A 23659-nucleotide genomic window follows, 5' to 3' on the forward strand; every position below is an offset into this window, starting at 1 on the left:
AAAGAGTATTAATAAGTGTTTGTATATAGTTTGTAAAAAAATCAAAGCGATAAAAGAGAATAAAGTTAAAAGGTTAAAATATCTTACGAGTTTTCGTATTTTTTAATAATACGAAAGTATCGTCCGTAAGAAAAGCTTTTTTTAAAGTCTCTTGAAGTTCTTAATTAATTAAGCTGTCCGCAGCGTTTTAATTTATAATTAGTTTACGATAAGATAAGTAAAGTTAAGAATAAAATAAAAAATCTATTAAAGTTATCCGAATTTTATTTTATCGTAAAAGCTAAAGCGCGCTAACGTAATGCGGCTAAGTCGTTTGAAATATAATAGTCTCGGTAAAAGAGTTTTCGATTGATGCTAGATATAAATAAAGTATATATGCAAAGTGGATTTATAAGAAGTCAGATTTCGAAAGATTAAAGTTCATTTCGGCGTATTTTATCGAAAAGTCTATAAATATATATATATATATATATAAATCTTAAAAAAACACTATTGTTCGAGATAAGTTACTATTAAAGTGTTTTTAAAAATAAAAGGTCGTATATTTTTAAAAAGAGATATAAAAAGTTAGCGATAAACGCAAGTAATAAAAAAAAAGAGTTGTGTATATCGCTAGAAAGTAGTTTTAAAAAAGAATATCGTGTTCCGTTTCGTTTTGATTTTGTCTTTGCGAAAGGTTCGATGCTAAAGAAGTCGCAAAGAATATTAATTATAATATTTCGGCGTTAAAAAAGTCGCAGCGGAAGCTTATAACTTATTAAACGGTAATACGAAAGAAAAGATAAGTAAAAAGATTCTTGATTGTTGTTTGATGAACTTAAAGAATAGCCTTTTATTTATACATTTAGAAAGGTCTTAACACGTAATAAGTCTATCACCTGATTATATCCGACAGATACGTCGAAAGAACTCGACTTAGTTTTTTTCGTCGAAAAACGGAACAGCGGAAAAAGCGGAAAAAGAAATAGATTAAGTGTTCGCAGCTATTCTTAAAAATCGAAGTTTTAATAAGCTTGATAAAATCCTTAACATTAGCTAGTAATGCCGAAATAATATTTATCAAGATATTCTTATAAGTGATAAAAAGGTTTTTTGACTCGAAAGCCGAAGAGTAAAGTAAGTGAAAAAAAGCAAAAAGGCTTTTCGTTCGAAGTTGATAAAAAAGAAGTATTTAAGTTTAATTCGATATTAAAAAGTTAAAAATCAAAATCAAAGTCACGATCTTTAGCAAAGTCGAAAGATTAAAAAAAAGTGTTGATAAGTGTTTATATATAATTTATAAAAAGATTAAAGCGGTAAAAGAGAGTAAAGTTAAAAAGTTAAAAGATCTTGCGAGTTTTCGTTTTCTTTAATAATACGAAGGTATCGTCCGTAAGAAAAGCCTTTTTTAAGGTCTTACGAAGTTCTTAATTAATTAAGCTATCCGCAGCGTTTTAATCTATAATTAATTTGCGATAAGACAAGTGAAATTGAAAATAAGATAAAAAATCTATTAAAGTTATTCGAGTTTTATTTTATCGTAAAAGCTAAAGCGCGCTAACGTAATGCGATTAAGTCGTTTGAAACATAATAGTCTTAATAAAAGAGTTTTCGATTAATACTAGATATAAGTAAAGTATATATGCAAAGTAAATTTATAAGAAATTAAATCCCGGAAGATTAAAGTTCATTTCGGCGTATTCCGTCGAAAAGTCTATAAATATATATATATATATATAAACCTTAAAGAAACACTATTGTCCGAGATGAGTTATTATTAAAGTGTTTTTAAAAACAAAAAGTCGTATGTTTTAAAAAGAAATATAAAAAGTTAACGATGAACGCAAACAATAAAAAAAAAAAAGTTGTGTATATCGCTAGAAAATAGTTTTAAAAAAGAATATCGTATTCTGTTTTGTTTTGATTTTATTTTTACGAAAGGTTCGATATTAAAGAAGTCGCAAAGAGTATTAATTATAGTATTTCGACGCTAAAGAAGTCGCAGCGGAAGCTTATAACTTATTGAACGGTAATACGAAAAAGAAAATAAGTAAAATGATTCTTAATTGTTATCCGATGAACTTAAAGAGTAGCTTTTTACTTATATATCTAGAAAAGTCTTAACACGTGATAAGTTTATCACCTGATCACATCCGACAATTAGCACGTTGTTATTTAAAACTGGACTTGCTAAAAGAAGAAGACCTTCTTAGCTTAAAAAGAACGAAAAAGTTAAAGACGTAAGCACGGAAAAAGATTACGAAAAAGCTGCTAAAAAGTAGTTTAAACTTTTAAAGTTTAGCGATAAGATACTCTTTTTTTTGTATATTAGATTTTTTCTTTCCTTTATACTTTTTCTTTTCTTTTTGCTTAATAGTAAGCGAAAGCGCTTACTTATTTTATAAAAGGACGGATGTAAACACTTTGTTTAATAAAGCATTTGCTATAGTTAATAAGGCTATATTAAACGAACTTATCATTTATAAGAAAGTACACATCTCTTAGCTAGACAATCAACGAGCTTTTTACTTATCTTTTTTGCACTTCTTTATAAAGACTATAAGGTTTAGCTTCAGAGCCAGGCTTCTATATAGCACATCTTTTTGGATGCTTCTACAGTATCGCGGCTAAAAGCTAGTATACTAAATATTAAAGTTCGTACGCTTTCGAAAAATTAACTTAAAAATTGAAAAAGATAAAAAGAGTTTAAAAAATAAAATGATATTTTTTTATTGAATTTAGATTTGTAATTATTGCGTAATTGAAGTATAATAAATAGATGTCTATTGTGGTGGAGTTAGGGCTCTGTATTTGTTTTGTCCATGTATATAGTACTGATGCTAAGCACCTTTGTCACGTGGGTGCGCTGCATGCTTTAGCTTTGCTAAGCACGTGGTTAAGTCACGTGCAAGCTCTTATATAAACGAGTAGTTGGTTCCTCTTTGAACTAGCACTATATCACATACAATATAATACACGTACTTATAGCATATATTCGAATGTCTTTCGATCGTCTTCTTTTTCTCTTTTTATTCACTTACGATTTTATTATAGCTATATTCATATATATCTTTTGATTTAACGTTAAGTATATATCGGAGCTCTTTTCTTTTATATATATTTAATGACTTACGTAAAGAATCGAATTAAAAGTTAGTTTTTATACTTCTTTTAGACTTGCTTCTTTTACGAAAAGCTATATATTCGAAGTTCACGTTATACGTTAAGCTATTGACTATATGCTTTTGCGATGTACTTTCAAAGAGTATTCGATACACGCTAAGCTAATAATCAAATGCTTTTGCATATAAACTTCGAGGCTATTGCTTTAAAAGCGATCTTTCTTCGATTTATATCCGTCGAGCATGCTATTCGGTATACTCGATAAGTATTACTTAAAAAGTCGTTACTTTAGTTCAGAGATCGAGCTAGCTAAAGTTTAATTCGGTATTTATAAAATATTATTTATTTAAACCATTTTGCACGGCGATACGCTTAAAGTACTATTCGTTTAGTATACTTTACTTTTTCGATTTAATATCGCTTTTAATACGAGCTTACTGCTCTTGCTTCTTTAAAAAAAGTAAGCAATAGTTAAGTACCGGAAATACTACGCTAAGCTTAAAAGGTTGAAAATTCAATACTTATTTCGTAACGAAGATTACGCATAAAAACTCGAATTGCTTTCGAATATCTTTCGCTTTAATAAATAAAAGATACGATAAGCGGAAATAAGTGTTATGCAATTCGGAACCGTTTTAATATCGCATTATATTAAAAGCAAGCTATATGCTTGCACGAAAGCTCGCTTATTACTTTACTTCGTTTTTATTTCGATACATTTAATCTTAGCAATTACTTTTCCGCTTATTACGGATCTTACGTTATAAAGTTAAACGTATTATTAATATCTATTATATCGATTTAGTTTCGATTATCTAGCTCGAAGCGATTAATACTCGATTTTTTAATAAATTGCTTTCGACGCATCGAGATTTTATATCTTTATAACATTTCTTTGTATATTTGATATTTATTATAAATTATACTTATTTCATTTTTATTATTCATTTATACTTATAATATTTATATCATTCTCGTTCTTTCTTCGCATCCGTTTCGAAACACTTTTATATTTTAATCGATATCTATCAACTCAACTTAGCGGGCTTACGTTAAAGCTTTCGGAAATTAAAAAGAGCTATGACTTCTTCGATTTAAAAAGATTTCGAATTTAACGAAGATGCTATTCGCAAGCTAATCGAAAACGAAATAAAGAAAATTCAAGCTTTTTTACTTTTCGTAAATGCTTTAAATTACGTGAGTATCCGTAGACTTTTTCTTAGACTTAAAGCTTTTAAAATGCTTACTTTCGATAAAGCTAACATTACGGATTATATTCGCTAGCTCGAACGAGCGTTTAAAAACTATAGTATCGTTAGCGATTCGGAAAAGAAGCAATACTTTATTAAATATAATATTTCTAGCTTTTTCGATTATAATATACGTTGTAATATCGAGAGCTTCGAAAGCTTTTCGGATCCGAAAGTGACTTAAAACGACTTTAAATCGGTAGTTAAAGAAGAGTATAAAGCTTTCGACTTAATCAAGTAAAAAGATAATATTAGCTTTTTAAACGACTTAAGCAATAAATAAATAGCAAAAAAAAGAGCTTTTAAAACGGAGCTTTTATAATTCACTCGACAATTTAACTTTACGAGCTTTGCTTGCTTAACTAATAAAAATATTACCGATAAGCAACTAAAATAAAAGTTCTTCGGTTACTTATTATTATCGATGCAGAATCGGACTTAAAAGAATATTAAACTTAAAAAAAATTACTTATAGTCTTATAATATAATATATATTATAATAAGCAACTTAATTAAGCAAAAACAAATTATTACGAGACGAATTAAAGAATACGACTACGCTAAGATCTTTAAAACTTTTTCTCGTTATAATCTTTATTAAAACGAGAACTCTCGTCTTTAAGTACCCTTTATTATTCTCGAGAATAAGCGAAACTTATACGTTTCACTCTTTTATAACACTTACTCCGGAAGTACTTATGCTCTTTTTTCTTATCGAGCAAGCATTACCGTTGCGAGTTCGATTACCTGGTTCGTCGATCTTAATTTAAAGATCGAAGCTCTTACAAAACAACTAACGAAAGTTAATATTTATTTAAGACTTATCGATAGCTTTGCACTTGTATTGAAAAAGGCTTATATGAACTTATTAAAAGCTGCTTAATACGGAAAGACTTAAAAGATTGGATTGCACCGAGTTTACGAAATCAATGCGGCCGATATTTATTCGAACCGAAGCTACGTTATATTAAAAAAGAAACGGTCGTTAAACGATTTTACGTGCATTTTCTATTAATATTAGCAAACTTTTAATCTACTTAGCTATTAACAAAAGTTTTATAAATATTAAAATCAATACTACTTGTTTATGCTTTAATACGGACTAGCCTTTTACTATAACGAAGCGGACTTAATATATATAAGACTATATCGAAAAAAAATTCTATCGATTCTATTTTAATTCCGAAACGATACTTTTAAATACGAGCAAATTCTAAAAAAAGTTCGTAAAACGATAAATAATCTTAATTTAAAGCGACGTTATAAAGCTTTAAAAGCATAACGAAAATCTATTAAAGAAGCTGCACGAGAACGCGTTAAAGCGCTTATTCGAATAGTTAATAACGGCAATGCGAAAGCTTTTCGTATTAACGACTTTAATACTTCGGATATAATTCGCTAACGATGCATTATATTAGCGGATTTATATGCTTACGTATTTAATACGAAAGCTATTATTACACTAATAAAGACTCGAGCGCGCAATGCAGCTTTTCGAATTACGCTATATCCGTTAAAAAACGCTCTTTTAACAAAAGCAAAAGTCTAATCTACTTATAATTAGCTTAAAGTTACTTTCGTTAAGCTAATAGAAATAGATAAACTCGAGCTCGCTTATATCGCGATTCTAAATCGAAACGCTTTACGACCGGAAGACTTACGGAATTTGCTCGTTATGCTATTAAAAGCTCTTAAAACTACGCTTAAACTTAAAGCTAAGCTTTTTAAAACTGCTAAATCATACGAAAGTCTTAACAAAGTAATCTCTTTTTTAAGAATAGATTACGAAGCGATTCGTATTAAGCTTTTAAAAAAGCGCGATTTGCTTAAGAACTTAACTTTTAATAAAACTATTACGTTCTTCGCTATTCCTTTTACTTTTAAGCGATCTTCTTCCGAAAGTATAATCGATAAAATGATTTAACAAACTTTTATTAGCGAAAGCGTTATTAATTGCTTTTAAGCTACGATTAACATTACGAAAGCTTCGAAAGATTGCTTGATTATAAATAGCAAGCTTATACCGAAAGCAACGGATAATACGGTAAAAGACAGATTTGCTTTAAAGCTTTAACGACTTATTTAAAAGGAAAGTAATATCTTTTTAATCGATAGCGATCTATTTTATAAAGTTACGAATCGCTTTATTAATAAAGCGCTTTATCGCAAGAATTTACTTTTTCTTTTTTCTTTTATTACTTCGACTTACGGCCGAATCATTAGTAAAGTAGACTTTATATAAGTCTTTGCTCGATTAAGACGGATCTTATACAAAAATGCTATTATTTAACGGTCTTAACTTAAACGCTTATTCGAATTCTTTTAAATGACTAAGCTTTAATTATAAAAGAACATTCGTAATAGCTAAACTAAGCACCGCCGACGCATTACGCTTTTCGCACTCGAAGCTCTTTTAATTTAAAAGCGGTTTTATTTTATTTTTATTATCGGCTTTATTCCGATTCTTTTTATAACCGTGTTTTACGGTGTTTTTTAATTCTAATACTTCTTTTTCGACTAGTTTACTCGTAAAGATCGGCGTACGCTACGAACCGCGATCGAAAGTAATACGGAACTTCTTTCGGCGGAAATCGGCTTTGCTTCGACGTTTAACTAACTATTTTTTAAATACTTTTATTATTATTCGCTAACTCTTAAAGTTATCGTTAATATACTCGAACAATCTTTAATTATTAATGCGAAAGCTATACTTAATACAAGTACGGAAGTTAACGTTATTATTTATAACGCTACGATTAAATTCGAAGTCTTTATAGCTTACGATTAAAAGATAAGCTTTTAAACAATCACCGGTTCTTTATCGCGCTTTATCAGATACGCCGATAATATATCTATTAATATCGAAAGTGCTACGATCCGTATTCGATTTTATATTATAAATTCGCTAAAGTTTCGATTTATACTCGGTTACTTTTTTATACGTAAAGCGAAAATCGGTCTCCGATATTTTTCGGATTATAAAAGTAGCTTTATTATTATTATAATAATTGATCCGTTTACAAGCTAAGTTATTTAAGTTAAAGTAAGCGATAAAACGAATTAATACGACGAAGCCGTCGATCGCTTAAAAAAGCAAAGTATAAGCTTTATTTATTACGATAAATCTTCGAGTAATAGCGGCAGCGACTTAAAAAACTAATAACCGGCTTCGTAAGAAGCGCTGAAGTCGGTATATTAAAAGCTTTTTGCTTTTCGCTTAGTTTCGAAAGCGAAACGTTATAGCATCGAAGAAAAGACGACTTTATTATTTAAAAGTAGTTTATTAATATTCTTGCTTTTACGAAATGCGATCTTTTAACAACTTGTTAAATAAATGCCGTTAGCATCGATAACTTTATAACCCGCTGCTACGATTATATCGATTATTAGAATTCGATACTTTATCGGACTCGAAAAGAGATCTTTTCGGATTCGGCTAAAGTATTCGGCATATATAAAACTAAAGATAAAAAGATTAAGTTAATTAACGAAGCAAACGGCGTAAAAGCAGTATTAAATAGCAAAGTTGATTAGTATAAGCTATCGAAAGCTAAAGATACGTTATAAAAGCAAGTAAGAAAATATAAGCAATACCTTTTTCCGCGCATTACCGATATACCGAGAAGCTTTCGAATCATACTCGAACGTATAGCGAACTTAGATATTAATAATATATTACGGCTTAAAAAAAAGATTTATTTAAAAAGATAATATTAAGTAAAGAAAAATCAATTGCATTCGCTTAGCAAAAGTGCAGTAAATTCTACAACGACGTTTCACTACTGATTAAGCTTAAAACTATCTTATATACGGCTCAGCAAGCTTTTAACTACTCGTATCTAAAAGCTTTATAGTTTATTATTATTAAAATGCTTTAAGATAAGCTTAATAAAAGAGTTTTAAAGTATTGCGAAAGACCGTACTAGAATTAATAATTCTTAATAGCTAAAAAGCAGCCGAGCTAATATAGACTTATTAATTTAATAACTTTACTTAATGCAATTATACGAAAAGACGTTAATCTACTTTTAATTATAAATAAATTTATTAAAGAGTTTTTTAATTGCTAAATAACTAACTTAATCGACTTTTATTCGAGCTATGATTAGCAAACATTTTATTAATCGAATAAAGACTTTACCGCTTTCTTTACACCGTTAAGTCTTTTCCGATGCATTACTTTTTCGTAAAGTGCTATAAACTCGATAGCTTAATTCGTTCGAATAATTAATTTTATTTTAAAGCCTTTGCAACTTAAAGTTTTTATGCTATTTATCGACGATATTAAAGTAAAAGGATTATAAATAAACTATTCCGACGAAAAAGCATTTTCGAGTATACGCTAATTCGTATTCGAATATATTTAGAATATCGATAAGACTTTAAAACGGATTGAGCGCGCTAATGCTATAATCGGAAAAAAATTATAATTCTATTAAGATAAGATAAATATAATAAGATTTATATATAATTCGAAAGGTCGGAAACCCGCTGCAAATAAAGTTATTAAGATTAATAATTAAAAAACCTTCGAAAACGTTATTAAAGTTAAAAGATTTCTAAGCTTTTGCTTTTACTTTCGCATTTAAATTAAAAGATTCGTATATATTATTAACTTTTTTTATAACTTTATAAAAAAAGATATAGATTAATAATAAATTAAAGCGTATTCGAAAGCTATACGAATGCTATAAGACGCTTTAACGACGGTTTCGGTTCTAATTAAAATCGACTACGAAAATTAAAATAAAGAAATAGTAATAAAAACGGACGCTAGCTTAAAAAGATAAAAAAAATATATCGATTAACGCAAAACTATTTTTAATAAAGTGCTATCGGCTCGGTACGAGTTTAAAGCTTAAACAAAAGTAAAACGGAATTACGATGCTATTAAACGAAAATGCCGCGAAGTACTTAAGGTTTTTAAGAAACTTAAGCTATAAATTATTAAAGTGCACTTTATCTTCGAAACTAACGTTAAAATGCTCGTTGTTTAACTTCGACGAAAAGCTATCGATATACTTTCAACTTTAATTATACGTTAGCTAGCTTAAATTAAACTTTTCGACTTTAAAGTTTAATATATCTTCGATAAAGATTATATCGTTATCAATGCACTATCGAAACGGCTATAACATTCTAATAATTCAAGCGAAAAAAATAAGAATAAGTTCGATAATAGCTTGCTAACCGACTTAAGATTTATTAAAGCTCGAGACGGCTTCGAAAAACCTTCGACGGACTTTTTAATAAATATTCGCTAATTTATTTTTAAAAATATATTTTAACGCTCGAAAAAAGCGAAGAATATAAACTTAAACGAATTTAACGACGATTACGATTACGAAAGCCTTTTAAACTTAATCGAATACTTTTTAAAATCAATTCAAATAACTACTTTCTTAACGACTTTACGAAGACTTAAAAACTTAAACAAAATAAAATGCTATAAGTTCAAGAAAAAAGCTTTTAAGTATAAAGTGAACGATAAAAAGCTTTAAAGACTCTCGACGAAAAGCTTTTCTTTTCGATTAATAATCGATAAATCTTCGATTAAAACGGATATTATTACGGCTTATTACGATAAAAATAATTATAAAAGCCGTGAATCAACTTATTATCGTGTTTCTTAACGCTACTTTTAAAATAAATATTATACGAACGTCAAACGATTCGTTAAGACTTATAAAGAATGCTAGCACCGAGCAGCTAATAAGCTCGAAGAACTATTACATTTTACTCGATTTAATAGCTTAATAGAACGCTAAGCTATCGATATTACTTATTTACTTGCACGCAATAGCAAAAGCTATTTAGTTATTATTAAAAATAATATAAGTAAATAAGTCGAAGCGAAAGCGATTCGGACTTAAGACTCGCTCTTAATAGCTAAGTTTATTTAAAAAGATATCATTTGCCGTTATAAGATTTTCTTTTAATTGATAATCGACGGAAGTTTAAAGTTTAAGAAAAAAGTAATCGATTTGCTTAACAATTAAAGAATCAATCGAATCGTAGTCTTAATATATTACTTTTAAGCAAATGGAATAGTAAAACGCGGCTACGGATTAATTAAGAACGCATTAAATAAGCTTAAAAACACGGACTAGATTGCGTAATTGCTAGCCGTTTTATTCGCCGATCGCACTTCGGTGCATACTTTTATTAGATTCACTTTTTTTTATATAATATACGGCAAAAAAACAATGCTTTCGATTAAGACTCGAATCTAGTCTTAAGCTACGTTATTTCAAGAACTAATAACTAATCGTATTAAGCTTATCGAGTTAAGAGCACGCTAGTTTTAAATGCGAAACGAAGATATTACGAAAGCTACACTTAAAAAAAACCCGCTGCCGTTAAAAAAAAAGATGCTTTTAATAATAAAAAAAACCTTCGAATTAAACTTTTAAAAGTAAGTGACTTAGTCTTTAAGCACGATTCGATACGTAAAATAAATATGTTTAACGTTAAAAAGCTAGATTTTCGGTAGCTTAACTTTTATTAAATTTCGTCGGTAAATACAAAAAGATATTATAAGTTGAAAGAGCTAAAAGAAAACGAAGCTTTATTAAATAGAACATTTGCCGGCAATCGATTAAAGAAGTTCTACGTGCGATATACTTTCGAAGCGTCATTACTTCGCTTTAAGCTTTAAACAAAGAGATTCTTAAAACAGCTTTTATTAAATGAAATAGTCGAGTCCGGCTTTTAAATCAAGCGCTTAAATATATTTGTTATTCGATTACTTGGCTTTACGAAAAAGCAACGAAGCTAATACGCGAAAGTCTTTATAAGCAATAATAAAGAAGCAATAAAAAGTGATTAAATTATAAAAGCATAATTATACGTAAGAGAAAAAACGAGTTTAGATTTGATTTTTAATTTTTTCTTTATTTAAGTTTAGTTTTCTTTATTTTCTTTTTTTTTTATACTCTTTTTATTTTTATTTTTTATATTAAAGAGCTTTATATCATTATACTTATATGCTTTCGATCTATTATATACAAGCATATTATATATATAAAGCGGACTTTACTCGGAAGCTGATTAAGAAAAGCATACGAAAAATCTATTGTATTAATTACTTAGCAAGCTGCCGACACGCGATAAAAATCCTTTCGACTTTATAACTTAAAGCTAAAAAGAATAATACGAGAGCTTTTCGTAACACTTTAAGCATTGCTCTTACTTTTCGAAGACTTACCGATATTGCTACGACTCGAACCTTTCGAAAGATTACGAATATTATTACAGTTAAAACCTCGCGAAAAAGAACTACCGGTATTATTGCGATTAAAAGCTTAGCAAGCACTTCGGCGGAGCCTTTTCGCAAAAAAAGCAAGAAGAGCTAGCAATTGCGAAGATAAAGATAAGCGAGACGAAGACTTTTCAGCAACTTATCGTAATCAGATTAAAAAAAGATTATAAAGAGCTCGCAATATATACTTACGCGGTTAAAAAAGTTATTTAACAAAGTATTATTTCGATCTATTGCAATTAAGATTTAACGCAGCAAGTCTAGCGAAGCTAGATCGGCGGTAGCAGCGGCGGCAAGTAAGCGCAACGTCGAAACAAGACTTAAGCTAGCTAAAAGACTTTTAATATTAGCGGCGGTAAAAAAAGCAGCGGCGACACGAGCTCGAAGAAAAGAAAAAGCATTATTAACTCGAAAAGCAAAAGCGCGGCGGGTCTTTATAAAAAAGTTATTTGCAATTATGCTTTTACGAAAAACCTTATTAGCCGACTTAGTTTTATTATTTATAGCCGTTATTATATCTATTAAAGCTATACTAGCATCGACGACTTTTGCGAAGAGCTATCGAATCGAAGTTAAAACGAGTAGTAATAGTAGTAGTAGTATTCGTTTAACGTCCACGGGTCGCTTTCTACAGCGAGTCTTATGACCTCTTTAAGGGTATACAGACGTACAGCTAGTCCTTACATACATAAAAGCACAAGACGCATATAGCGTAAGAGCAGATCTCGAAAGAATAATATAAGTATAACGGTGTTTCCTTTTATTAAAACGGTGTGTAAAGAATATATTAAGCAAGCATACAAGCGAGTTTTATAAAAGACCGAAGTTAATATCGTTTGCCGAAGCGAGCTACGCGAGTAGCTAAGTTCATGACGGAGCACTTAAGCTCGTTTAGTATAGAAAGAAAGAAATAAAAAAGAAAGAAAAACTATTAGAAATAAATTAACGGCTAAATAAGTATAAGCTTTCGTAATAGTACTTTAATATGCAAGATCGATCCGCTATTAATACCGAAAGCAGATTTTAAAGTAGAACTCCGTGACTTTTAAGAGATTATAGAAGTCAATTGGCGAAGCTTTAAAAGAGCGTATATAAGCTATCGCTTTTCGCAAAGTAAAAGGCGGAATAAATAATCGTGTCCTTTTAAGCTATCGATTAAAAGAGCGTTAGGCCCTTTTATAAAAGGTAATGTATATTAAAGACTTGTCTTTCCGACAAGAGCAAGTGGTTTTCGCGTTTTCGTAGCGATACTTCCGATAATACTACGCAAAGTCTCCGTATTAAGTTCGCAACGCGAATAGTCTATACAACACGTACTTAAGCAAGTGTAGTTCTAGCGGGGCTTTGCTTGCGTACTCGAGACCTTAATCGCGATATTAAGTAAAGAGCTTCGCTTTGCTCGCTTTTTACTATTTGTTTTATGCTTGATCGATTAGAATTTTAGTAATAGACTTGATCTCGGACGCCGTAAGCTCGGAAATGAATCTTAATGCAAGCTTAAGCCTTGCTCTTTCGTCGGCGAGCTAATCCGCCGTTTCGTTGCCGGTAATGCCGGTGTGTCTCGAAGCTTATTTAACGTTAACTTTTAATTGTTTCATCACTTTTTGAATGCGCAAAAACGCTTATTAAAAAGTAGTCGAAGCAATGCTTCGTATGCACTAGATCACGGACGTGCTATTTATGCACAGCTATATACGGCAATAAGTAAGGTCTAATAAAGGCCGAATCGCGTGCTCGAGCGCTTTTTAAGCTTTTATTGCTTCCGCGTTAAAGACGTGCGATAAGTTGTTAATAGCTCTTTTGCTTATAGCAATCTTTTTTTGTTTTTAATAGATAGCGTATCCGTACTCGACGTATTTATGCTTATCTTTGTATTGCTTTAAGTTATTTAAAAAGAAAGTGATGTCTCGATCGGTAAGTTAAGCTTATTACTTTTTAAAGTTTTTAACGGCTTGCTCTTTCTTGACGCTTTAAATAAGGTCCGTACGACACCTAGCTAAGAAGTAAAGGTGAGCTAGCTTTAGTCGTAAGCAAAAGGAAAGTATAGCTTTTAGTTTCTGAAGTTTTGTCTTGATTTTTTATCGAAAGCTTGCGGCAAGACTTTTAATAATTATAAAAAAAAAGATACGCTTTATTATCGGGTAAGCTTCGTCTATTATTCGCAGCCGCAGTGCTTATCGCACTTTAGTCTCTTCGAGTGCTACTTCTTCGAAAAGGAGTCCGGCGTCCTTTAAAAGAGTGGTAATTAAAATCGTGCGCTAAGTAAGAAAGACCTTTTTCGCTGCGTAAGCAATAATTTTGTTAACCGTGTCGATATGTCCTTTTAAGCCCGCGCTAACTTCTTTATTTAAGTTGTCTTTAGTTAAGTGTCGTAAAAGCTTCGTTCGTCTTTCGTATTAAGCTTCGGTGCTATATAAAATCGATAGCAATACACAAGTAATCACTGCTTTACGTAGCGCGTAAGCGAAAAGACCGTCCGCCGTGCAAGCGAAGCTTTTAATATAGAATACTATCCGTCGTGCCTTTTTAGCTCTTTCGGATAAGTAGCGTTTAAAAGTTATCTTCCGATCGAACTATACTTTAAGCTATCGTAGCTTTAAAATAGCTTTTATCGTCGAAAGCTGCGCTTAAGAGCTTAAAGTGATATCGGTCTTATTTAGCTGTAAGATAATTATGTTTAAAGCAAAGTCGCCGTTCTTATAAAATAAGTAGATCATTTCTATCTTTTCTAAAGCGAAAAAGATCTGATTCTTTGCCTCGTAAGCTAAGATGTTTTAAATGTTCGTCGCGAAGAAGATGACGTTAAATATAAATAAGTATAACGTTTTATAAATGCAGATATCATTAGCGTATTCAAATCGCAATGTCGTATCTTGATTAAAGAGTTTCGTAAAGTATAATATATATAAAACGAAAGATAGCGGTAATCCTTAAAGTGTGCCGTATTTTACGTCGTATCGATCCGTGATTATACTTTCGAAGCGCACTTAAACTTGTCGGTCGTTAAGAAAAGAGTAAATGAGCTTTAAAAGAAGAAGGGGCCAGCTTTGCTTATTTATACGCTTGAGAAGCCGGCGCTTAAGCAAAGCGTCGAAGGCCTTTTAAACGTTTAGTATCACTATCGTAATAATCTTGCTTGCTAAGAAAGCTGCTTCGACATCGTAAGTAAAGCAAGCTACGAAGTCTATAGCCGATCGCTTAAGTAAAGCTCCGCCGTGCTAAAAGCTTAAAATACTTAAAGTTAAAAAGGTCTAAATAATTCTTTTAGCGATAATGCGCTTTAAACCTTTAAATACATAAGAAAGAAAAGCTATTAAGCGCTACGAGCGCACCGAGGTCTTGTCCTTTTTGCTTATTTTAAGCATTATAGCCACTTCCGCTAGTTTCTAATAAGTAAAGAAGAAGCTGTGCCGAAAGCAAGCGTTAAGCAAAGCGTAAATATAATATCGATTATGCTACTAAACCCTTTTCAAAAGCTTAATAGTAATCCGATCCGTATTTAACGAAGTGCTAGTTACTTTTATAATGCTCCGTTCTACTTTTTTAAAAAAAACGGTTAAGTCTTACGGCAAGTGCTTCGTGCCGTTGTATTAAAGTTCTTTCGAAAAGTCATCTTCGGCGCTAAACCGGCCGAGTATAGTCCGTCGTAATAGGTCTGCTTTCTCTTTAGTATCTTATACGGTGACCTTTTCGTATATAAAAAAAAAGGATTTAAAGTTAATAATCAGCTTATGTTAGCCGACCACTTTGTACAAGTCCTTATCGTTTGCAACTCCGTCTAGTACTTGCATCTAATAGTCCCTTTTAGCTTTACGTATAGCGTTGCGGAAGTGCTTAGTCTTATTAGTTAAAATATAATCGGTAAAGTTCTAGCGCGCTTCGATATGTTCGTAGTAAGCCCGTTCAACCTTTAAAGTCTATTAAAAAGCTGTCTTGCTCGTGTCTCGATAAAGTGTGCCGACGGCTTTAACTGCATCTTTAAAGATCTTTGCGAATACTAAAGCACCTCGTTCAATTTGTGCGGAGTCGTAGAAACTCGAGAGGTCAGAAAAAGTGTCTATGCCGTTGCGTATAAAGTCTTCGAACTTATCTATATCTTTGTCCGCTATTTTCTTATAAAACTAGTCTACCGGCACGCGCTTTCGTTCCGAGATCGTAATAACTAAAGTCTAGTGATCTGAAGTGCTATACAAGTCTTCTTTTATTACCGTAATAGCGTGCGGTATATTTAAAAAAGTAAAGTTTAAAACGTGGCCGAACTAGTGTATAAGTTCTTTTAGCACGCCGATAAAGTCTATGCCGCTCGTTATAAACTAGTCCGCAAGATCTTTTCTTCGATAAGCGGTCCGAACCTTTAATTCAAACATTTCGTATTGCATATTAAAGTCCTTTTTTATTAAGCACTTATGATTAAAAGTAAAGTGTAAGACGTAATCGATGACTTTATTAATAGTCGGTTGTTTATAAGCGTTAAAGATAGTATATCTATTAACGTCGATTTAAAGCATATCTTTACTTTAGACCGGTCGTCGTTGCTTTATATAAAGTCCAGCTCTTTTGCGAATATATATAAAGACCCGAGGCCTTTCAGCTTCGAAGTTATCTTTCGAAGTTCTTTATAAATCTATTAAAAAGTAGATATTAAAAGCGAAGTATGTTTATATCTTTATATTAAAGTAAGTGATTAGTTCTTATACGCATATTACATTTATCTTATGCTTATATGCTAAAGAGAGTATGATCTAATGATTAAGTGTAAAGCGTCTTATATTAGCTTATCCGACGTATATATCGAGCTTAAACCGTATCGTATAGCCGTAGCCGGTTCGTATCGGTATATTACTTATTAAGTAGATTAAAAAGTAAGTTCGTCTTCCGAATCCGCGTCCGCGTCCGCTAAAAGTAAGATCTTAAGCTTAACCTTAAGTTTTTGCTTGACTACTTTATAGCTTCTTTAAGCTTTTAAGCGACTGCTAAAAATAAAAATAAGTATCGAGGTCATGCGTTCGTATTCCGTTATTTTCTGTCTTGCAACGCGCTTGCGCGTTGCTAAAGCCTTCGCCGTATCGATATCTATAACATCAATTGCTTCCGAGCCTTATGCTTAACGCAATAGATGTACCGAAGTGTTTGTATTAAGGGTGCTATTGCTAGTGATAATAATAATAGTGACGCTGCTTATAAAAGCTGCGGGTATAAAGCATAGAGTGCTATCGCGTGCGTGCTTTTCTTTGTAATTCTTAACGCTAACTCGTCGGATAGCCGCGAGCTCTTTCTTTATAAGCCGTATCAATTTGCCGTCCTTTTTATGCAAAATAGCAAAGCAGTTTTAATGCTCGGCTTTAAAAGGACTATAGCAGTTCGCGTACTTCGTCGGCGCTATGCAATCGTTATAAGCTGGGCCGTCGTGCTAATCGATTCTTTAACTGCATTTGCTACAGCGAAAGTATCGAATACACTTAGCCGGGTTATAATATCTTTAGCATCTTAAGTCGTGTCTCGTGATCTTGTATTTCTTTTTAATTAATTTAGCCGTGTTCTTTATGTTAAAAAGACGGAAAAGCTGTACTTCTTTTAAAAAAAAGACGACCAAGGTTATAGTGACGTTAAAAGCTTTAAAATCGACACCTTTATCGCCGATTTTGATTTCGATTAGCGTTTGTCCCGTTTGTGCAACTACTTCATCGAGAACGAAGTCTTTGATTAATATCAGTTCTAGCTCGCCGTTCTTATTAAAAACGTATATAAAATAAAAGATGTAATAGACCGCGTAATTGTATTAAAGCTATAATATCTCGACTTTAATCGCGGATAAAAAACGCTTAACCGTTTCTTTTCTTTCTTAGTTAATAAAAGTATCGCGTGTTTATAAGTCTTTAATCAAAAGTGATTATCTAATCTGAATCGCGTGTATTTCAGTGATAAAGTCTATCGTAAAGTCGCGAAAAAAGTCGATTAGCGCTTTACGCAAAGCATAAAGATGCTAAAATCGATTGCGCTTAACTTCGTTTATAATTATAACGAAGATTCGGAAGTCGGGTTTTTCCGAATGTGTAAGAGCTAACGACAATAAAGCTTTACTCGAAGATAAGGTTTGATTAAGTCCGCTTTTTTTAACTAAAGCTTTAGCTTAAAGCTTAGCTTTTATTAAAGTCAAATCGACTCCTCCGGCCGCTGCCTTCGCAAAGTTAGTAAAAAGAAGTAGTAATAGCGTTTTAATAAAAGGTAAGTAAAAGGATTCGCTACGAATACGAATAAAAGCAAAGATCTCTCCGCCGGACTCAGCGTAAAGAGCAGTAGTAATGAAGTTCGTAGATTTCTCGGCAATTTTGCGAGCAATAGCTTTATCCGCTATGCTTTAAATCGATACGATAAATTTATCGTTTATTTCGAAGTACTAAAAGATAATACGTTACGTATCCGCTTTCTTTTTATTTAAAGCTTTTACTTGCGCTTTTACTTTAGCGTAATTAGAAGTATCGGGTTGGTCCTTAACACTTATAATAAGCTTCGAAAGTACTTGATTGTTTATATCTCGTTGCTCGTTTCGAAGACGTTTAGTAAGGTTGTAGTAAAGTGTTATTACCTCGTTTAGTCGAATGAAGTCGGCCGTAGTATTGCCTCGAGAGCGGCGATTTAATGTCTTACTTATTATTTTTCGAGCTACCGAAACGAGGGCAGTTCGAAAAGAATAAAAGAGGTCTGAAACGTCAGAAAATAAAGTTGTTTGCAAGCTTAAACGGCAAGAAAGAGCCTTATCAAAGGATCCTTCAAATTCAAGAGATGATGTAAAAGTAAAGTTAAAACGAGTATAAAACGGAAAGTAAAATAACTTACGAAGATGCAAGTTGACTTAATAGCATAGCAGCGCTTGCATTTAATAAAAGTATCGAAAAAGAAAATGCATCGGTTCGTAGCATTATCGATAGTTTTACTTGCGTAGCTTACGCATCGAAAACAAATCGAAAACATAATGATTAAAAAAAGTTAATAGATAATAAATGTTAAAAGAAAGATAAAAAAGTATAAAGTTGATATAAAAAAAAAAAGTTGATTGTTTATAGCAAGACTTCGAGTATATTGTTGAACGGTAACACGGGGAAAAAGATGAGTAAAAAGATTCTTAATTGTTGTCTAATGAACTTAAAGAGTAGCCTTTTACTTATACATCTAAAAAGGTCTTAACACGTAATAAGTCTATCACTTGATCACATCCGACACTCTTACTTAAGACTTATTCAGATGAAAAAGACTTTTATTAAAGTTTATAAATAAAGCTTTTATTGAAAGTAGATCCGAAAAGAAAAACAAAAGAAGATATAAAAGTATTTTATAAAGAAAAAATAGCAAAGGCCGAAAAACTTGATTACAAAGAAAAACTAAAAGATTAATTTAATTGCTCGCTTGTTTTTTTTAAAAAAAAGATCATCTTAATCTTTAATTCTCGTCTTTTCACTTAACTGCACTTAAAAAAGCTTTTTCTCTTTAAATAAGCTATCTTTCTCTTTTGCTAACTGATCCGAAGAATAATTAGCAGCATTATTAGCTGATAAAGAAAAGTGCTGCGTAATACTTGTCGAATTTTCGGCGTTGTTCTTTATTAAAGAAATAAAAGATCTGCGCGATAAAGCTTAAAAAGATCGAGTCTTGACTTTCGATAAAGATTTTTAACGTAAAATTAAAATAGCTTTTGTTTATATTTTCCGTTTTAAGTTAGACTAATTGATTTTCTTTGCTCTTTTTTATTTAAGCTCGTTTTTCGATAATAGTTAGTTTTTTTAATTTTCGTTGCTTAATATATTATATAGCTAAGTAGCGGTGTAAGTCACGCATTAGTTATTTGAATTGCCGTCAATTAAGCCGAAAATCTAAAGATCTTTTTTATCAAAGCTTTTCTATTAGCTAAGATATATTTTGATAAATTCTTTTTGTAAAAAAAGAAGCGCAGACTTATAGACTTCGTTAAGATCGGTATTAAAGTAATTGCAATTATAAATCGCAAGATTAAACTTCTTGCTATTTTTCTATTATTAAGCTGCTTAAGCGTAATCGTTTAGCTATAAGCCTTTTTTTTTCGGCTAGTTATTAATTTATTTTTCCGTTTTTGTAATGAATTAGCTGAAACGAAAAGTAGCCGGTTTATTATTACGTCTTGTAAGCAATTTAGCGAATTAAAAAAAAGTATAGTTATCTTTAATCTTAATATAACTATTAGCTTGCTCTTTGCAATCGATATAAGAAAATGGTCGGGAAAAAAAAATCTAATGTAAAGTGTTAGTTTTATTTATTAAATAATATAATTAATAATACTCGAAATTCATCGTTAATAAAGTTAAGTAACCCGCTATCTCGTCGGTAGTAGCATCTAATTGTAGTTTTTTTAAGTCCGGTATCATCTACTAATTTAGCTTAATAGCGTTGCCGATTTCGTCGGCACTGATAAAAGAGCTTTATAAAAAGAGATCGTAAAGCAAGAACTAAAATCTTCGTTTTCTTTATTATAGATTATGTTTTCGAAAGCAAGCGTCTTTTCGAGCTTCTTTAACGAATACTAAGCTATTAGCTTTAATAATTCTCGTACGAGCTTTAATGCGAATGCGAAGCTCTTTATCGGTCTTGATTTCGAAAAAAAAGAGATTATCGCGATCGGATTTAAAAGAGTCTAAGTCGCTAAAACGTGCAATTCGCTTAGCGATCTTTTTTGTTCGAAGCATAATTTAAAAAAAATAAAGTAATAAAGTATATAATTAAAAAGAAAAATAGATTATAGTTAGTCTTTTATATCTTGTCGGTCGCAAAGATCTTAAAAGAAAAAAGATTTTGTAAGTTTATAAAAATATTAATTTAAGTTTGCGCCGTTACGATTAAATCTTTTAAAACTTTAATAATTAAATAAAGTAATTAAAAAGAATCGATCCTTATCGTTTAAAACTATCTTTAATCAAAAAAAGCCAAGTTAAATAAGTCGGTAATAAGAGTGCTTTAATTACGTAATATCAAACTTTCAGCATTTTAATCGCTTTTTTAATTTCTTTAAATTATCGCTTAGCTAATAGCTTAATTAAACCGTCGGCGACTTGATTTGCAATAGCGACTTATTTTAAATCTATTAAGCTATTTCGTACGGCTTCTTAAATAAATATATAACGAAAGTAAATATGCTTAGTTCGATAATAAAATTAAGTGTTCTTAGCTAGTGCGATCGCTTTTTAATTATCGCAATAGATCAAAACTAAAACCGTCTTTTTTTACGAAAGTATTTCGATTAAAAAGCGTTAAAGCTAAATTGCTTTTTTAACGGCTTCCGTTTCGGCTATTAGTTCGAATTCGTACGAAGATAAAGCAACGGTAAGTTGCCGTTTCGAAGACTAGCTAATTGCTTCGCTTCCGACGTTAAAAACAAAGCTTTTTATAGATTTGCGTATTAATTAATAACTACTTTAATTCGCGTCGAAAAAGCCGGTTAAGTCGCTTAAATCTCTTCGGTAAACGAGTTCGTAGCGAATAGTTTCTTTTAAATAGCGAACGATGCGTTTCGCTACTTTTATATATTTTATAATTAGATTTAAAGCAAAATAATTAATTATAAAAACTAAAAAAGCAATATCGAGCTTAAAACTTAATATAGCGTATATAATCGAACCGATAAATCGCTAGTATTCGTAACGAAGCTCGAAAAAGGCTTAATACTTTAATAAAAGTAAGATTAAAACTTTAAAAGAAACTTTTATCGATGTATTATAAGTATTGTAATCTTTTATTTTAAAGTCTTAAATGATCTTTTTAATATAAGCTTATTATCCGAGATTAAGCGTTCGATTAACGCGATCTCGAATAATTATTATACTTAAATAATAAGCTACTAGTCCGAAATTAATCATTTAAAAACGTTTAAATAAAGAAGCTTTAAGTTTATTAACTTCGGCGCGATCACGGCCGGAAACAAATAAGTTATTAACGTAAATAACGATAATAACTTTTTCTTTATAAAAAACGCTTGCGTCGGTGCCGAAAAGTTTAAATCCTATTTCGATAAGGAATTCGAATAAAGTATTATATTAAACGCGAAAGGCTTGTTTAAGCTTATAAAGTACGCGGTTTAGTTTGCAAACCTTTTTAATTTCGTTTTCGAGCTTAGTAAGTTGTTTTACGTAAACGGATTCGGCAACCTTTTTATATAAAAACGCGGTTTTAATATTTATTTAATCGATCTTTTAATTTAAAGCAACGGCGATAGCGAAAATCATTTTATAATTTATAAGCTTAATAATTATAATAAAAGTCTCGGTGTAATTAATGCTTTTTTTTTATTAATCTTTTTTAACGATTTAGCATGCTTTCTAGCGGATTATAAAGCCGTTAAGTCTTCGTTTGTATTTATATACTTATCGACCGAGAAGGACGCGTTAAGTCGTAAGTAAATCGATAAAATCTTAAGTATTATTTTCGTAAAATGAATTTTATTTTTAAGTTATAACTTTTAATTAAGCCGTTCGATTATTATCGGCTATAGCTTATTTATAAGTCTTCGGTTCGAAAAGTTTAAAAGAGTTAGCTTCGGAAAGAATAATTTTTGCTATAAGACCGAGTAAAGCTTAAATATAAAAGCTGTTTTTATTTTCGGCGTGCTTAACTTTAAGTTTCTTTTTCGATTTTAAAGTCTGCTTTATTAAAAGTATTATAAAAGCGATTAAATCAAGTAAGTCAAAATCTCGGTAAAGCTTAAAATAAAGTTTAAAAAGAGTTAGCGAAAAAGAAAAAGTTCGAAAAGTAAAATCAAACGTACTTTCGAAAGACGAAAAGAAAAAGAAAAAAGTCGAAAGATAATAAAAGCGATTAAGAGTATCGAAGATATAAAAGTTCTTTTAAAAAAGTAAAAGTCTAAGATCTTAAGCGATAAGCTTTCGAGTCGAATAATCTTCGTTTTTAACGATAAGCGAAAGGCGTACGCATTTTAGCTTTGTATTAAGCGAACCTTCGGTTTTGCGCTTTAAAAGCGTTAAAAAGTAAGAATTAAAAAGATAAAAAGCGGAATTAAAATGCGGAAAAGTAAATGATTTTTTTATAAAATCTATTTATTCGATAGCGGCAAAAGCTGAAAGCTGCTTAATTATATACGCGTTATATGCTTTTTTAATAAGACCGTTAATCGTTAAAATACGATAAATATAATTACTTTCGTATTTAATTAGCTTTCCGTAAAAGACTCGTTTAATATACGGTTTTATTTTCTTAATTTTGCTTTCGAAAAACTAAGCTTTAAAGCCGATAATACGTAAATGCGAAACGAACGGTTTGTATAAGTTCGTAGTTTTAAAAAGAGTTATATTAATAAAGCTATAAAAGCGACGAAAATAAAGATAAACGGCAATGCAAAGCAATTCTAGCTATTATTTCGCATCGAACTTCAAACTTTATAAAAGCGTTTTTATAATATCTTAAAGTGTTTATCCGATCTTTTCGATAGCTTTATTTATTTATAAATTATACGAAACGATAAGTTTAAATCGAACGCTTATTTCGATTAAGTATTCTTAAAAACGCCGAAAGACGTATTCGCTTTCGTTATCAATGCGAAAACGCATGATCTTTTTTCGACGAAAAGCTTAAAAGAATTTGAATTTATTTAATACTTTAAACTTATATCTTATATTATAGCATTCGACCTTTTTTGTTTTATCGTAATAAAAATAAATGAAATAAGTAAAGCCGTCGTACTTTTTACGAAAAAGTCTAATAGTATTTATATAAATAAGCTCGTCGAGATACCGTTTTAAATTGATATATCTTTTATATGCTTTTTTAATTATTCGACCGTCGAAGCAGCTTTCGCAAGCGTATAAAAAAAAAAGTATGCGTAAGTTTATATCTTTTAATAGTTTTTGCATTTTTAATAAGTTTTTTTATTTAAGATATTTAAAACGCTTATGCTAAATAGCTTAAGCTTCTTTAATAAAAAAAACGGTTAAAGCTCGATATTAAAATCGTTATTAAAAAAGATTAAAAGTATCGAAAGTCGAAGCTAGCTAAAAAAGATAAGCGTAGC

Source organism: Drepanopeziza brunnea (assembly GCF_022702325.1).
Source record: "Drepanopeziza brunnea f. sp. 'multigermtubi' strain 214-2 chromosome Unknown ctg6, whole genome shotgun sequence".
In the NCBI taxonomy this organism is placed as follows: Eukaryota; Fungi; Ascomycota; class Leotiomycetes; order Helotiales; family Drepanopezizaceae; genus Drepanopeziza; species Drepanopeziza brunnea.